This window comes from Erpetoichthys calabaricus, chromosome 6, assembly GCF_900747795.2.
Source record: "Erpetoichthys calabaricus chromosome 6, fErpCal1.3, whole genome shotgun sequence".
NCBI classification, from domain to species: Eukaryota; Metazoa; Chordata; class Cladistia; order Polypteriformes; family Polypteridae; genus Erpetoichthys; species Erpetoichthys calabaricus.
The window spans coordinates 31,923,733-31,942,882 of record NC_041399.2 but is presented as its reverse complement, the minus strand read 5'-3'; the positions used below and the strand labels follow the sequence as shown (position 1 = coordinate 31,942,882).

The following is a 19,150-nucleotide window of genomic DNA, read 5'->3' as shown; positions in this document are numbered from 1 at the left end:
AACTTTCCGCAAATGGCCTCCACAGTAACCAGATTTCAGTCCAATAGAGCACCTTCGGGATGTGGTAGAATGGGAGATTCACATCATGGGAATGCAGCCAACAAATCTGCAGCAACTGCATGATACAACTATCATTGCAATACAGACCAAAATATCTGACTGTTTCCAGCACCTTGTTGAATCTATGCCACAAAGAATTACAGCAGTTCTGATGGCAAAAGTGGCTCCAAATCAGTACTAGCAAGGTGTACCTAATAAAGTGACCGTTGAGTGCACAAGAGCTAATATGGACAAACCGCCTTTTTCAGAATATATTTTGTGCCTACAGGGGATTCTACAATGGGATGACCTTTATGCTACAAGGGCATTGAGGCATAAATCAAAAAAGACAACCCAAAACCAAGTATAATAGCAGTCACACATCTGGCAAACACACCATAGATGGGGTTACAGTGGAGATGCATGTGGGCTAATTAAGCAAGGTGCCAAGTATAGAATGAACATGTCAATGGTACCCATAATAGATGGCAGCGAGATGTATTCTATTCTCAAATAATATTAAGACCAAAAAAAAAAAAACCCACTGGATGAAGACCTATAAGACAGGCATCAAAGTTGCGAAGCAGCAGGCATCCAGGAAGACGAAAGGTAATTAAAGAAGCTATAACACAAACAAGGGCGGCACGGTGGCGCAGTGGTAGCGCTGCTGCCTCGCAGTTAGGAGACCTGGGTTCGCTTCCCGGGTCCTCCCTGCGTGGAGTTTGCATGTTCTCCCCGTGTTTGCGTGGGTTTCCTCCGGGCGCTCCGGTTTCCTGCCACAGTCCAAAGACGTGCAGGTTAGGTGGATTGGCGATTCTAAATTGGCCCTAGTGTGTGCTTGGTGTGTGGGTGTGTTTGTGCGTGTCCTGCGGTGGGTTGGCACCCTGTCCAGGATTGGTTCCCTGCCTTGTGCCCTGTGTTGGCTGGGATTGGCTCCAGCAGACCCCCGTGACCCTGTGTTTGGATTCAACGGGTTGGAAAATGGATGGATGGATAACACAAACAAGGGAACCAAGTAAGAGAAACCAGTACTTGAGAACATGTACAGAGTGTTTCTGGGCAGAAGAGAAAAATTAAAATCATAACACAGGATGACTCAATACAGGTAAAAACAAACAATTACATAACAAAAATAGGGGATCAGTAAAATATGGAATGTAGCGAGAGGGTGAAAAGAATTACATTCTGACAGTTCAACGACAGATTGAGAAAGTTATTTTTTTTCTGACCAGAAATAGGATGCAGTGTTAAGACACCACCTTTCAAGCAAGGCAAGTAGCTGTTTTTCTTTCAACAGGTACATTCCACTGCACAGAGTTGCCTACAGGCAGAAGGGGAGGTAGGAGAAGATGCACAACCCCGATGCAAAACTAAAGAGAGCACTAATTGTAGAATCCACAGAGCATTTGACTACATGCAATTTAATGTCAAAAAGATGAGCTTGGATAAAGAAAAAAAATAATTTGGTGGTAAAAGATCAAAGCCATAAACAAAGATATGAATTCAGCTTTACTCAAAGCAGATCAACAGGTTCCCAATCTACTTAATTTTGGGGGGCAATTGAGACAAGGAAGCCAGGTCCAATTGCAAGGGAGTTGGAAGGATTATAAAAAAAAAATAAAAAAAAAAGTTATTACATTATATTATGAGCACTGAGCCAAGTATATGCTGCCCAGGTGGCTATGGAGGTGGAGGAAGATGGGTGTTCTTTCTGCAGGTAAAAGGACAGTGATGTGGTTGTATGCAGCAAGGGCAGTTTAGGAACAACACTTGGATGACACCTAAAGCAACTCTTAGAGAGGATCCTACAAGGCTGGTAAATGGGAATGAAGGAGGTCTGGAATTTCATAATTTCAAAGCCTTGTGTGTGTGTGTATAATCTGTTTATTATATTAAAAAAATCCTGCAATAAGACTTTTTTGAAGAGATTTTTTCAAGTCCCGCGAGATGAGACTTTGGCCATAAGACAGACGGACAATCCATCAAAGTCAAATGAATTAGCGGCAAAAATTTCACAGCAAATTGGTTAAATGCATATCAATAGACTATGCTGAAACAGTTGGTGGTGATCGTGCAGAAGATGAAAACATCAACTTATAATATCCCGGAGAATGTCTACAACCATTAACAGCATCCGGTCTTCCACCGCACAAATTACCGTAGAAAGAAGGAAGTTTCCTGTTAGAATAGCTTTTGCAAGGAATAATTAATAAATCCCAGAGCCAAACATTTGAAAAAGTTTTTATTTAATACAGAGAAAGAAACAAAATTCAATCACGGGCAGTTATACGCTGCATTGTCACGATGAAAGTCCAAACACAGAATTAAAACTCAATGTGATACTGACGAAAATTTCATTCAAAAAATTGTTTTTATTGAAGTTTTACAGTAAAAGTGTAAGTTTAAAAAAAGTATTTGTGTGTTAATTGCAAAGACAAACAGAACAAAATTGTATTACGCATTGAATAACGCAACAATTTACTTTCAAATTATTACGTTTTACACTTTTTTAATATTTTATTTTTTAATAATCTTTGGTTTTACATTTGTCTCATAGTGTAAGCTTTTCGTTCATATTGTGTGAAGTTCAATGTTAACCAATGAATAAGCTGTTACTGAGCTGGACTCCTGACTAATGAATGAGGAGAAGAATCACATCTGAGTGCATTCCATCTTTATTTACATGAGTGTTTTCTGGAAGTGGCATTTTTTACTAAAATATTGTTAACTGCACATGTGTTTGGTACATAGAACTGGACGGCTTGACACAAGGATCATTCAAAACGAGTAATGGAAGACTTTTCTTTCAATTGACTTTTTCGAATGGTTTCCTGTTGCTAGTGTTGGTCACCACAGAGGCCTATCAGAAACTTTGTCATTTCTATTCTACATGAAAACATTACATTTTCTTGGCCATCACTACAAACTAAAGGGGGTAAGAGAGAGGTTAGGAGCATGCACTGATACAGTGTTCATTTAAGCCAGACCAAATCTGTACATTTAAGTCACTTCTAATCCCCAAAAATAAACAATTAGATTTTACTCAATGAAACAGCAGAATTGGGTAAGGGACAACCACTTGGTTATAAACCAAGAAATAATAAAACTTGTCAGATATAGTAGTTATTTTTACCTATTTGCTTCCCCTGGGGCCACACCTGCCAATGTTAAACTATGAAGAGCTTCAAAAACAGCACCTAATAATAGTTATTGCAATGTATATTTAAACTATTACTTGTTCCTCCATGGCAATCAAATCAAAAATGCCATTAAAATAAGCTTTCATTGTGCTTGTTACAAATGAGGCCAAATTTTCCATTACTGCTGGCAGAAACAAACATCCACAGTTTGCTTTTTATATCCCTGAATAAAAAGTGTTTCATACAAACACAACAAAACATCTCGTATGAAATAGATTGCTCATCCTGTTTTTCAGTGTATTAGCATGTACTGTACATGCCAGACTATTCCAAAGAAACAGTCCTTGTTCATCTTATATCTGCAAAACAATGTAATACTCAAGAGTTGAGCCCACTATTCTAACACAAAAAAGGTTGTTCTACATGAAAAAACTGGTCAACTGTCCTCAAAGCTGAATTGTAATAAAAATTTTTCAGCCTAGTTACATCTAAGAAGCACAACATCCTTCCACTTTAAGTACAGATCTGAGGCTCCCAACAGGAGCTTTCATTTGTTCTATTTTAAAGCAGGCAGCAACTCCATAGAGATTAACCCAGTCTCTCACACAAAACATCTCTAATCCACTTTAAGAGTCATTTGCGACCACACCTTCAAAGAGGCAAAATAATCAACTTTCCTAAGTTGTTTTATAAAAAAGTAAATCATCATGCAAAACCAAAAATGCACATTTTCTGAAGCAATGAGGTAGGTATTTTCTGTAAAAAAGGAAATGAAAATAAAAAATTATGAAATGAAAATGCACTCTCTTATCCAATTTAATTTTTAAAGTCTGCATGCTAAAATGCTGCAAAAGTCAGAATTAAAATGAAATAACCCCCATTTGCAATTTCATTTTCAAAGTCTGTGCACAAGACTGCTGCAAAATTAAAATGAATACCCCCATTTGCAATTTCAGTTTTAGCTTGAACGGCAACAAAGCTGCAAAAATGAAAAGTAAAACGCAAATAAGCGTTGGCGCCACCTGCTGCTCATTGAATTTTCATTTTCCACTTTGCATTTTCATGCTCAAGTTTTCAACATGTAAATAGTGCAGGTCAATGAACAGGGATAAGATTAACATGTGACAAAATTGTTTTTGGAAGGTACCAGCAGCTTCTAATAAGATGGCAAGTGGTGTGCATGAAACGGCAAGAGAGATAATGGAGTTGGCAGATTGTGAGGATGAAAATTTTGTATTACTTAGATGCAAAGCGATTTTAGATGCTGACGCTTTCACCAACACGGACGGAAATGATTTTGTATGGCAGAATTTACAGGAGGTTGTACACCACCTGAGTACAGCATCAGTGGACATGGTAACCCGTGCAGCACCAGGTTGGCTTCCGCTGAACATTACCATAGAAGTGATAGACATACTTGTTCTTTATGGGAGGTATTTGGTCTATATTCCATGATGAAGAAAATAGCAGAAACAAAATTAAAGCTAAATATCTGAATATCAAGTTAATGTCCTCAAACAACAGAAGTTCTATAAGACAGGTGCTTCATTTTCTATTTAGGTGGTTTCTTTCTCTGCTAATATGTAGCTCAATTCATCTCCAACAGACCTATGGATAATAACTGGGAAATGATATTGTTCACTCTTGTTTAAAGCAGTGGGAAGGGTAAAGATGACTTGAAATGCATAATAAGAAAAACCATGTCCACCATAAGTTCAAATCAAAGTTGAATGCTGCTAGCTATGGAAACAAACCTCTGCAGCATTTTCATTCTTCAGCAAGTGCAATTGTTACTCTGGGATCAAAGATAAGACTTCTTATCAAACCAGAAACATACTAATAAGTTGTGAAGGTGGAGCTGAATGGTAGATCAGAATAGATATTTAAAATGGTACTAATGTGCATAGGCTCTACACAGGCAAAATGAGCATTTCAATTCAATTTGTGGCTTTTGAATGCTGACACATCAGTTTATCATCAGGATGTTCTATTCACCTCAGAAGAGACTGCTCACAGCTACCTCTGATAATATGCAGAATATATATTTTATCATAACTGACAAGGCTGAAAAAGCCTGGTGGACATAAACATTCAACAGTGTTCCTTATATGATAGTTTGGATGTGATAAATGGAAAAGTGTTGCTGGTCTATGTTCAAATAAGGAGAGGGAAAACCATCTTCCAGTTGTAGTGATGCTTTACTCCTCCAAGGCTAGGACTGGTAACACAGCCCACTGAGTCCAGACTGCTCAGCACTTGTATATTTGATCCTAGGGCTGGGAGAGCACTCGCATTCTCTTCAATTTTGACAGCTAACTTCAATAATGGAACATGTATGAACATAAATCTGATCAGATCTAAGAATCTCTGTTCCATTCCCAGTATCCACACTGGTAGTTAAATGTTGTATTATTCAGCCCGATACATACCTTCCCGGCCCACAACAGCTCTAGTTGAGGTGGCATCCAACCCCTGGATGTCACTTAAGTGGCTATTCAGCTTGCCAAAATAAAGTATAATCTATAAGAAACCACTGGGTACCTAACCAATAGAGGAAATATTGTGCCACACTTCAAATTAAGCAAGAGCCATCTCTGGTTAACCCAAAAAACACATACACAATTAGTGTTTGCAATCTGGGTCCCGATTTTCTCTTTTCTCCCATATCTTTCCTCTCCTGATCTTCCTAACCAGTGAGAGAGGTGTGATCAGGACAGCATATTACAAGTACAGCTTTAAAACAGAATCCAAACACATACACAATTAGTGTTTGCTATCTGGGTCCTGATTTTCTCTTTTCTCCCAGATCTTTCCTCTCCTGATCTTCCTAACCAGTGAGAGAGGTGTGATCAGGACAGCATATCAAGTACAGGTTTAAAACAGAATCCAAAATCATACACAATTAGTGTTTGCTATCTGGGTCCCGATTTTCTTTTTACTCCCATATCTTTCCTCTCCTGATCTTCCTAATCAGTGGGAGAGGTGTGATCAGGACAGCATATCATGAGTACAGCTTTAGGACAGAATCCCTTAGTCCAAAGAGGCTAACTTGAAAAGGAGGATGGGAGGAGATATTAGCTTAATCAGTTCCTTGCCAGAAAAAAATTATGTAAGATACTTGATGATCAAAACAAATCCACAATGGCTGTTTTAACATGATTTAATCTATATAAAATAAACAGTACACTGAAACCATTTTATAATAAAAAAAAAATACTGTCCATGCTGCTGTATACAAAGGCTTTAAATTATAATCAGGTTGACACTTGAATGTTACAGTCCCAAGGGAGTGTGAAGCTGTGAATCATAAAGCTCATTTAATATATTAAAAAAAAAAAAAATACCTAGTAAAACATTTATAGATGTTCTTTCTAAATTTTGTAAATAGGTATTCTTGACCATATCATTGTTATAATTCAGTTTGTATCAGCAAACAAACAATTTTAAGGAAGATATAATCTAGTCAAGATTTACACAAATTCATGCATATATTTGTACAATAATGAAAGTATTTGACTCCACCAATACTAGTCATTAAGATTCTCAAAGAATGACTGTGGTAATTTAAAAGCTAGCGAAAAGTTGTAACCCGATCACTATGAAAACCTGATGTCAAATTGAAGCCTTGTTGTAAAACAAACAGAGAAGTAGCTTCCATGACAGATTGGGGGTGGGAGGAAAGGGTTGGGAGTTTAAGCCACAGTTTGCAGCAAATCTGACATATGCCAAGGCCCAGTTCAGAGAAACAAAGTATTCCATTAACCATCTGAGAGAGCCAAAAAACTGTGCTGAAATGAACACATGAACTACAGAGTGCTGGAGAGAGATTTGAACTCCATGAAGCAGCTCAAGTTGTGAACTTTAGGGAGAGAGAAAAAAAAAAAAAAAAAAAAAACACCACACCCAAAAAAAAGTCACAGTTAAAATATTTATTTTACATTAGGAAGAAAACAAGAGACAGTGCAATAAGTGAATCACACACTGCACCTTGAGAATAAAATAATGAAAAGGAACACAAGTTGATATATTTCAGGTAATGACAGAATAAAAAACAAAATGAGGTAAAGAGTTAAAGAAGAAATCAGAATGCTTGAAATTTTGCAGGTCACTCTGAAGATGCAGGACTAACATTTTTTGTGACTGGAATATTCTGATGATTAAATTCTGGGAACTCCAAAATTATGTAATGAAATCATATGACATAACACTGAGTAATTTTGATTTCTTAACTAATGGTGGTGAAAATTCTAGAGAAAAGCTTTTCACAAGCTCAAGATAATGTATGATCTTTATACAAATTAAGACAGGGGCATGCCATATTACGTGTAACAGAGTACCTATAGTTAGGTGCTGATATACTACTGTGTGCGTTTTTGCTTCCTTATTTTTTTGCCTATTTTTTAAATCCTACTCTAACAACTTTAATCTGTTTTTCCACCAACACTGACTTATACAGTACAGAGGTACAGTGATTATCAGAAACTTGAACTAGGCTATCTTGTGTAGTTACAATTGGAAGTATTCCGTGACATATGTTAAACAGCTGGCAGTGGGAAGACCCCATGTAGCTTGTGAACAAGAAATTTATAGTTGAGTCATTTTAGAAGCAAATTAAATTTGTTTTCAACACATATTGTCATTGAGAAAAGTTAGTTGTCCAAAGTCAGAGAAGCAGGATTATGGCATCTCCATTAATTATTTAACTCTCTGGTCATATCTCATGGAAATGCAAGTTTGCAGAGGCTGTTCATGTTTCTGAAAACTCACTATTCTACAAATATTATCATACTGTAGTCTGTGAGGACCATTAACTCAGTTTAAGTCTTTATTTTTGAGAAATCAAACAATTATGGGCCTGACCAAAGCAACCACTTTCTAAGAGCACTATTTCAATGCAGACATAACTAAGAACACCTTAAATGTTGAGTTTGGTAATCTACACAACAAACATAATAAAGGCATCCTCTTTCACTGCTACAAAATGTTTTTGATGCATTTTTTTTTTTTTTTTAACTATATATTATGTACATCCTCCATTTTTAATTTCTTTTACTGCCTATAATGGTTTGTTAGGCTTATATTTCCAGAGTTTCTATAAAGTTAAAAAAATGTTTAAATTTAGTTTTATAATCTTACATCTGCACCTTAATGGCATTTATGTTGCATGAAAATTTATGAAATCCTATTTTAACTTTTAGTATGTTAAATAGGAACTGTTAAATCCTTCACAAGGTAAAAATAGTTTTTACTTTCCTAAACTAAAGCCTGTGTAACAACACATTATATGGATTGTTAAGTGGAACTAATACAATATACTTACAATATCTTTAAATTAAAAATCTTTGAAATGGATGAAAACAAAGCTGAAATTTCAAAGAAAAATATAAATAAGAAAAATACAGTCATGCACCGGCTTGCAGGGAAACGGCTGGTCTGAAATGTAGCAGTATCCATATTACTAACTGAGAATAAACCGGATATGGACGCAGGGACACGGCGATGGGACCATGAGACGTACTGCGCAGGCACGCGTCTCATAAACACGCAAGCGAAGTCGTATCCACCGCGAACGAAGGAGTCATGGACCAACAGCGAAAGAGCTCAACTAACGTGAATGAGAAATGAAGCAACAACGCGCCCATAGCTAACGACTAACGACACAGCCACACACAAAAGAGGATTCTGCGCTGCACCCCAGAGTCAACTGTGAGAGGCTACGGAGGCCCCACAGGTCCACAAAGATAGAACGGAAGTCGCAGGCGTCACCGCCATAATGTGAGTGGCACTACTGCGGAGTGAAGTCGCAGGCGTCACCACCATATTGTGAGTGGCACTACTGCGGAGTGAAGTTAGGAATAATGTGCTGCTTGGGATTGTACAAACCGCTGAACGCTTTACACCAAATTCAAACACAATACAGCTCAACGATACAAACACGAGCCCGCCTGGATAAGATCAATGAACGCAGGCGCCTACAACGTGCATCTGACACTGCGGAAGCAAAGCAGGCACGGGTTCAAAACGAACGACCTCGACTGACGGATATACAAACACGAGCCCGCCTGGATAAAATCAATGCACACAGGCGCCTACAACGCACGTCTGAAATGCGGCGGGCAAAGCGGGCACGGCTCCAAAATGAATGAGCTCGACTAATGTATTTCAGGATACCCAACGCCGGGGTAGGCGAGCAAAGCGAGCTGGGGGCGGAGTCCCCTTGTGTCAGTCATAAAGCGTACAGGTCGCTGCAATTGGGGGTCTATGGGTCTTGTGCATACTTTGACTGCCAGTAAGGTATAGCAAAAACGATTCTTCACATCTCAGCCACCACACTTTGGGTCTGTGTAAGGAACTGTTTATCAATCACTGGTTGCGCAGCTGGTGGGTTGCAGGTTGCCATTCCTAAAACAGTGTCTCTCAACCACTGGATCACAAGTTGCTGTCTTTGGTGTGCGAATGGGTAGGGTAAGCGATCAGCAGTACTGTGTGCTATGCTTCCCAGTTACTAAGTGAAACTTTCAGTAAGGGTGACTTTCAATTATACTCATTTCACCACGGGGCAGTTACCATGTGCTGCTAGAGGGATGTCAATGAATGTAAAATGGCAAAACTGGGGTGAGGTACCATAATGGTACCTCATTAAGGTAAACGCCGATGTAACAAAGGCACTGTGGATGGAATACAAAAGAATTTGAAACATGTAGCAGCACCAATCAAAACAAAGGATTCCAAGAGTCAGAAAACATGAGATCCTGTGAAATAATAATAGAATTTATTACTGTGGCTAGTTTTGGCAAATTCTAGAACATTACCCTATTGTTTTCCTTTTGCTATTGGCCATAACCATAAATTGCCTTTACTCGGTTGGTTGTAAATCGGGGCATGACTGGTAGCTTTGTGTATGATAGATAGATAGATAGATAGATAGATAGATAGATAGATAGATAGATAGATAGATAGATAGATAGATAGATAGATAGATAGAGAGATAGAGAGATAGAGAGATAGAGAGATATGTGTTTTTTTATGTTTAATGATATACAACTTCAATGATATATAGTCATCATGTGCAGCAAATCTATTAACCCACTATCTTTAGGTGCACATCCAGTCACCCAACAAGAGTTTTTCTTTTGGTATACCTTGTTAATAGCCCAAGGGGAAATTGTCTTTTCGCATGACCTCTGGAGTCATAGTGCAGGGTCATTCATTGTAGAGCACCCATTTGCAAGACTATTTATAACATGTGCTTTGAATAATTCATCAAAAATGTTTTAAAATAATTTTTTAGCTTATTACTTATTTTTCATTTCTAAAATCCAAAAGTATGTTTGGGCAAGAGAAGGCCTCTTAGACACATACTCATCCATCAACTTTCCAAGCTGAATCTTTGCATTAGAGGGTCAGAGGGAACTGAAGCGACACTGAACATTAGAAAAGTGACAACTCCAAACTGGTTGTATTCAAACATATACAAAGCCAATAAGTGACACTGATTAGCATGAAGTCTTTCTCTGGATTGTGGGAGGAAACAAGAGAAAGGCCACTCAGGCACAGAGAAAAACCAAACTGTAGTTAATGACCTGACCTAGAATCAAATCCAGGTTCAAGCAGCTGTAAGACAAGAGCAGCACTAATCAATATATCAACCCAACATAACAGATCAAATTTTGTGCTACTTTTCATCATGCAGACAGACTGGTTTAATCTAAACACAGGATCAAAGTTGTTTTCTAACTTCATAGCTAAAAACACTTTGTATATTAAAATTGCAATTAGCATTAATGTAAAAATTATGGTGGGAATAAAATACTTCTACATCATCTCCTCTTAATTTGTTTTCTTAGAATGACAAGGTTCACCTTCGAACCAGTTTGTTGCCCCATATGATTTAATCCTATAAGAATAAGAACAATACTTGTACTCATTAGGAAAACAGAGATTACCCATAGGGAGTTACATGACCAATGAACATAAAGTGTATGGACAATAATACATTTTCACAAGAGGCAAGTTTTATAAAAAAAAAAAAAAAAAAAAATCACACCACAACAACATAGCACAAGGCATTTTTAGCAAAAATTCTTAAAAATGTTTATCTTTTTGAGAAAATATATAAAAACAGACGACATCTCAATCTCAAAAGCATAAAAAGTAGAAATCCAAAACAAACAAGTAACAATTCACTTGCTGATGAATACAAAAAATGAATATTGGTCATGGTAATCCTGGACTGCTAGAAAGTCCACATTCTTTACCAAAGTGAATATGTACCTATGGTTAGTAGGTATACCATTCATTTGTAAATAAACCAATTATAGAGTTCTCTTCATTAAATAAAGATAAAATTTGTCTCCTATCTGCTGTTGATTTATGGACTCTTGTGCACTACATATCTGTTTAATGCTTAATATTATACAATTGCACTGCCGTGTATTTGTTATGACTAGGGCATTAGTCTTTAAGCCCAAGTCTGGGATAAAGGAGTCAGACAAATAACAATAATATATTTTTTCCTTTAAATTAACTACTAATACTACATTATTGATTAGATTAAAATGGAGGGCTGTGGCCCTAAACTGTAGCATTACACTTAACACAAGGGGATATATCATCTTTGCAATTACCTTTCTTGCCAGCAGATAGTAACATTGAACTCTGTGTTGTTCAATAGGTTTAAAAAATATATATAATAATAAATTCTAACAGAATAAAATGAGACTTTTGGGTTACAGAAGGGAAATTGAAGCCAACTATTTTTGTAACAGAAATTATGAAACAAAGCTGAAAATCTATTACTTTAAAATAGTGTGACTTATTTATGGTACCACTGCTATTAAATAATTCACCTTTTGTATTATTTGACATGGCTATCACACCCTTCATCTTAACTTTGTCTTTCTTCCACTTTCTCCCAAGGGCATGTCTACTTGCTATGGTGCTGGCACTGCAAAAAAAAAAAAAAAAAAAACCCCACAGGAAAGCAGCTCTTAACTGGGCCTTCTCCATCACTTCACATATTACAAATGTAACCTTGAACAGCTGTCATTTATTAGACTCTCCAGGGAAAGATAGCAGCTATCAGACTGAACACTGCTAAGATATTTTGCAGATTCATTAACTAAACCGTACAGGGGTTTGGTCATCACCAGAGACTGCATCATGTTGCTGTTACTGTTCTCTGTTGCGATGTGGTCTCTGAAATGTGCTGTGTGTACACTGACTTTTTATACGGACTTACAGTTTTAAATGTGTTTTGTTTGGGGCACTGACCCAAGCAGTAATGTAAAAGGTATTGTATAAAAATATAATTTTTGGGATTGTAATTAACCAAACTCAAAGCAATTAACCACTAGATTGTTTCTTTAAAATGAAATGCAATACAAAAATTTTAATAATTTTTAAAATAGACATTTAACACTACACAAACAGATAAAAAATACATCAAAACAAGTACCACCCAAGTATAGTTTTTTTGTTAAAATATGCAGTGTTTACTGGACTAGGTGTGCAATGACAGTCCGTGGCTACCTCGTGAAAACAATCCCTCCCTGCAAAAGTCTCAATCAAATCTATCCTACCTATGTCAAGTGAAAGAAATACAGGAGAAGGTTATAGTTTGTCATTAGAATGACTTGCAGCAGTGAGTTTTGTTGGACTCTGCCTAACATGCATCTAAAAATAAACTTTGCCAAAGGGCAGACACACAAAACTACTGCAAAATTCTGTACAAAAGAAAAAGTAGTAGGCAGGGCTGTCATGCCACAAATTACAGTGTAGTATATCACCCATCTTTTTAAAAAAAGGTAATACTAATGTTTTTGTAATTGTGGGCACTCTGAATGCAATATATATATAATAAAACAAAAGGCATATTTTATTAATTTGGATAATAACCAGAATTTGACAATCACAAGTTCATTGTGGCACAGTGGCCAGTGTGGGGCCTCATAGATCCAGAACTCCAGGCATGGCCACCGATGCACCTGCATATTGTTCTCAGGTCTACAAGATTTTTATCTCAAAGTAACTTATGGCTATCCTTCCAAAAATTGCATGGTACAGTTTAACTGGCAACTGTAAACTAGCGCAATTTTTTATATACAAGTTCAAGTGCAAGGCTGTTCTAAAACAGACTAGTTCTAGGTCCAGGGCGGATTCCAGCCTTATGCACGGTATTGCTGGGATATGCACTGGCTTTGAGACCCTAAATTGGTTAATCAGGATAAATACATGGATATTCAGGATATTCTTGTTTGAAAGCTTACCTAGTCTTTGCACTGATGTAATGTTTATACAGTCTACCCCCAATAACCATGTTCAGGTTGCTACCTGTAACATGGAAATTGTATCCTAATATAAAAAAAAGTTTTGGTGAATGAATTTTTTTTTTTTTAAACTTTGCTGTAGAAAAGACCGCAGCTTCATAAGAAGGAGACCTTGGTGTTCCCTGTGTGGAATTCACATGTTCTCATAATGTCTGCATGGATTTCTCCAGAGTACTCCAGTTTCCTCACTTGGCCCAAAGACATAAAGGTTAAGTGAACTGGCATTGCTAAATTGGTGTTAGTGAGTTTAAGAGTGTGTGTTCATGCGATAGACTGGCAACGTGTCCAAGTGCTGTTCCTGACTTACACCAGATGACTGCTGGTACAGGCTCCAGCTGACCCACAAACCTAAACAGATTAAGAAGATGGATAGATGGAAGGATGAAGAAAAATTAGCAATAAATGTACAACCAAAATACTCATAGTAAGCATTTCTAATTCTGTTATCACTCACTTATTTGCATTCCATACATGTCTGATGTGAACAATTATAGATACAAGAGTATATCCTACAATGGACCATCTGAATAAGACCTAGTCATGACACAATTAGCTCTGGCCACATTTAACCCAGAACTGAATTTTGTGAGTTCATAAATGGATGAATAAATTCAATGACTATGTATTTATCATTTTTTAAATTTAGCAATATGGAAAAGAGCTTTAAAGAAATGATACCTACATGAATCAAAGTCCTACATAGGCCACACACATCAACTCAGAGTGTCAAATGAAAGCCTTACCCTTGCAGCCCAACAACTTAACGTATAATAAACATCTATACTCTGTACTGGGTAAACCAGTGCCAACAGGTTCAAGATCTAACTTTCACAATCACAAACTAAATTATGATTTAAATTGTTTATTGCTTTGTGTGCAATTTTTGCTTTTTGTGTGGTCACTTTATTGTCAGAACAAGTGAAAGATTTCTATTGTGACATTTATTAAAGCAAAGCAGCACACTTTGATTTTTCATAATTCAGTGTTCTCTGTAGAATCCCCTTCTTCAACTATGTCAAAGGATTAAGAAAATCTGGAAGATATGTGTCAACATACAAAGCCCTAAAGAAATACATACGAAAAAAAAAAAACCTAACAAAAGAAAAAAAGAACTGAAGATTTATTTTAATAAAAACATGCAGCAGAATGGGGTCTTCCAGGATCAAGTCTCAATACTGAGGACCATTGTACCACTAGAAAATTTTTTTCTAGCAATTACTTATATGTGAATCTTCTCCTGTGTACCTGGAGCTAACAAAAAATAAGCACTGCCTTTCTTGAATAGTTTAGAATCTTTAGCTCAAAGTAAATATTAGGACTTGCACTTTCTGACTTAGGTGGCACAGACCTCTTTCCGGGTCCTCCCTGCGTGGAGTTTGCATGTTCTCCCCGTGTCTGTGTGGGTTTCCTTCGGGTGCTCCGGTATCCTCCCACTGTCCAAAGACATGCAGGTTAGGTGCATTGGCGATCCTAAATTGTCCCATGTGTGTGCTTGGTGTGTGGGTGCCCTGCGGTGGGCTGACGCCCTGCCTGGGGATTTTTTCCTGCCCTGCACACTGTGGTTGGCTGGGATTGGCTCCAGCAGACCCCTGTCACCCTGTGTTATGATATAGCGGGTTGGCCACTGACTGACTGACCTTCTCACTTAATGATGAAATTTATAGGCTTACTGACTCCTGCAGACATTTTGCAATTGCGGTTTCATCATTCAGAAGTTTCAACAACTCTTACAGTTCAATGAAATCACAATTACTACCAAATTCCAAGATGCTAACCTGTTCTGCTGGCACTGAAGGTGTTTACTTCACTCAAAGGATGAAAGGTGAGCCGATGACTGATGAAAAGGTCTTAGACAGTATATATGTATTTCCACACACTCTCCCCCATCTAATTAGATGTTATTAGTAGAGGACATGCACTATTACAAACAGTTTTGAATGTGACACAACCCATAAATATCCTGATTAATTTTGCAGAAATTATTTGTTATAAGAAAAAGATATTACACAGGTCTACAACACATACTGCTGTTGGCACTGTACGAAAGACTCAAGTCTGCAGTGGTGCAAGATAACATCATTTAGGACATAAGACAGCACAAAGCGGCATATTTCATGGAGGTAAGCTGTTTTGTTTCACATGGTGGAATCTACCTGTCCACTAATGATAAACGTGATGCTTTTAATTGATGTCAGGTTGTTATAACTGCTGCTTTTATAGATTTTATACAATTACCTAACAGCTACTGGAAAGTCATCATGTAACCATGCTAGTCTCAAAGACAGCAATGTCTAAATCCCAAAACATTATGGCATTTACAGCACCTAGTGTTTAATAATCACAAAGCCACCTTGCCACTTAACTATACTTTTACAAAGCGGCAAAAACTACTACCTTTACAAAGATGGATAGAAATTTGGCTTTTCACAATAGATGGAGATATATATACATAAACACACACCGCACACATACATACACACACACACACCCCGCGCACATACACACATAGCGAGTCAAAATTATGTTAACACTAATGGTACTGCTATGTATATACTTTCTCACAAATTTTGTGGACAATTTAAAACATGATGGCAAACAGGATGAGGAATTCCTGTAAATCACCTTGCACATATGAAGTATGTTTTGTGAATAAATTGCTTCCGCCATTCAAATGTTAACATAATTTTGACTCAACCTGTATGTGTATGTATATTATATACACTAGGGGGCTTTGCCCCGTTTTCTTCGCTCACCAACCCCCGTGCCTGCGCTACATGCTAGCCTCTTTGCAGTTCTGTTGCTCGCATATGGGGATGCAGTTGTACAATTTAAACATTTTTATTTTAATGGGAATTGTTACATATGCATAATAGAACTATTTTACATTATCGTAATTAACCATATTAAAAAAAAAAAAAAAAAAAAAGAGTAAAACGTAATAATTTGAAAGTAAATTATGTTTCATGTTGCATTAAGAGTTATTCGTTGCGTTATACGATTTTACTCTGTTTGGCTTTGAAATTAACACGCAAATACTTTTTTAAACTTACTTTTACCGTAAATCTTCAGTAAAAACATTTTTTAATTACATTTTCATCAATATTGCATTGAATTTTGATTCTGTTTGGACTTTAATCGTTACAACATAATGTATAACTGACTGTGATTGAATTTCATTTCTTTCCCTCAATTAAATAAAACTACTTTTTTGAATGATTCGCTCTGAGATTTGTTAATTGTCATAGCAAAAGCTATTCTAACGGAAAACTGTTAACGTTTTAATACGAATGGCATATCAAGATCTTTGTTGTGTAATGTTATCCACGGAAGATGTACTACATTACCTGTCTTGGATACATCCATCTTTCTACAGTAATCCGTGCAGTGGAAGACCGGATGGTGTTAATGGTTGTAGTTATTCTTCGGGATATTTTAAGTTGATGTTTTCATCTTTCATCACCAACTGTTTTTAGCATAGTCAATTGATACACATTTAACCAATTTGCCATATAACAGATCGTCACTTTTGGCATTAATTCGTTTGACTTCATCGTTTCTCTGTGCCAGGATTGCCCTTGTACTCATTTCTTATGTTGATAACACTTAGTGATGAAATTCTTCAACAAGATTTGGACATGATACATCTTCTTTAATTTGGAACTTAGTGAGGAAAACATTAAAATTTATAACAGCTGAGAGAGCAGAAACTGTGTCTGACAAAAGCATTCACACGAATGAGAGGTGAGATCCTGTGTGCGTAGTTGAAAATGGTTAAGAGGAGGGCGTGACTTGAAAAAAAAAAAATCTCATGGCCAAAGTCTCATATCATGGGACTTGAAGAAAATCTTCCAAAATGTCTCGTTGCAGGATTTTTTTATATTATATATATCACCCCCACAATGACCTACTACACCTAATACGCTGCTGTGGCTGTTCGTTTGCCTGTCCAGGATTTTAAATCACTTGTAGCTCACAAACCGTTTGACCTGAAATTTGGTATACATAAACTATGTGATGTCTACTATCCGCTTTCGGTGTGATGTTTGACCGCCAAGGTTATTCCTCTTTTTATTTTACTGTGGAATCAACTCTTGGCAGCGGGCAGCAGGGAAGACGTGTGGTGTAAGTGTACGGGGGCTGTTCTTTATCCCTACCACCTTCACGGTCACTTCCCCTACCTCTTCATATCTTAAATCATTCTTGAGGCAGATTGAACACTTAAGTGCCAGCTTAAGTGAAAAATTAAGAAAAACATACTAAGTAATTGCAACACAAACACTGACTTAAATCAGTTTTAACGCGAAAAGATGCCGACAAAAGAAGAGAAGAAGCGGGCTGCTAGGGTGGAGAAAAGAAGAGCAGCTCAGGAAGCAGCAAACACATCAACCTCTGAGCAAACGAATGCTAAAACGTACAGAGAAAGAGTGTGAAAACTACGAATGCTCAAGTCAAGTGAATTCAGTGCACGTTATTGTGCCGTGCACAGTTACTGGTATACCATAACTGTACAATCATCTGAGAATTTCTGCAAGTGATATGACCTCATGTTTTAGTTATAGTCCAAGGTGTACAGAGTGAAGAGAAAAGGAAACAGGATTTTTGCTGCCAAGTATGTAGGACATCACATGTTCACCTACCACCATATATCTGAGCTCATGCCTTAACAGGGATGGCTGTATGGTACTGAACGCACTGGAGAAATCAATCAAAACAATCCTCACAATACTGCCAGATATGTTCATTTGAGAAAAAACCTTGTGGAGCAGGCAGAGAATTGCATCCTCTACTTCAGTTTTTGTCTTACAGATAAAAAAACTGCAGTGGGTCGAGGCATTATCGAATGAGGACTCATATAATCCAGAACCAGCCTCTCAAAGGTCTTCATGCTGGGAGACCCACGTGTCATTAGTATGTACTGTAGTCATAAGGCAAAGAGAAGCCAGTCTTCTCTGGAAGAGGAATGATGCAGGATGTTTTCCACCCTGTACTTATAATATGATACTTGTTTTCAAACCCCAAACTCATCCATCTGTCTAGAATTAGACTTTGTTCTTTAAACATAACTGAAATTTTGCAAGATCTTTTTCTATCATTTTTTCACCAGGACCAAACCAGATATCTATAATTTTCCTGTTCATTATTTTATTCAGAACTTGTATACTTAATTAGTATACAACTTTCATCATATTGTTTTGGAGAGCCTTACGGGACACCTACAGTACAGCAAATCATGCGTTAGGAAGTTTGTAAAAAAAACAAACAAAAAAAAAAAACCCCAAAACAGTGTTTGTCTTGAATATTTTGTGATCTTAATGCCGTCATGATAACGAGGTATTTATGCTTCTGTAGTGTTCAATAGCCCAAGGACAAACTTGCGTGCAACTTTATGGTAATAAAATTTGATGCCCTCTCAAGCTGCATAGAACTCAGCTTTAAAATGATGTTGGCTCTATATACATTTTTGTTTGGGCATGTAATGAAGGGGGGAAAAAAAAAAGTAAAACGGCTAAGTGAAACAATTTACAGTGACAGATTCCAGAGAAGAGGAAAAGGTCAATACTGAAGGCTTAAAGGATGTGGATAAACATTTTAAGCCTATTTAGACACCATGGTTATCACTCAAAAAACTGTCTAATCTCTAGC

The 19,150-nt window shown here is 37.2% G+C and overlaps 1 protein-coding gene across 1 annotated transcript in view; it reads right to left on the bottom strand.

Annotated features, from left to right (window-relative positions):
* Window positions 1-19,150, bottom strand: part of LOC114653254 (ubiquitin-conjugating enzyme E2 W) — an 82,094-nt gene that overhangs the window by 40,244 nt on the left and 22,700 nt on the right. The window lies entirely within an intron of this gene.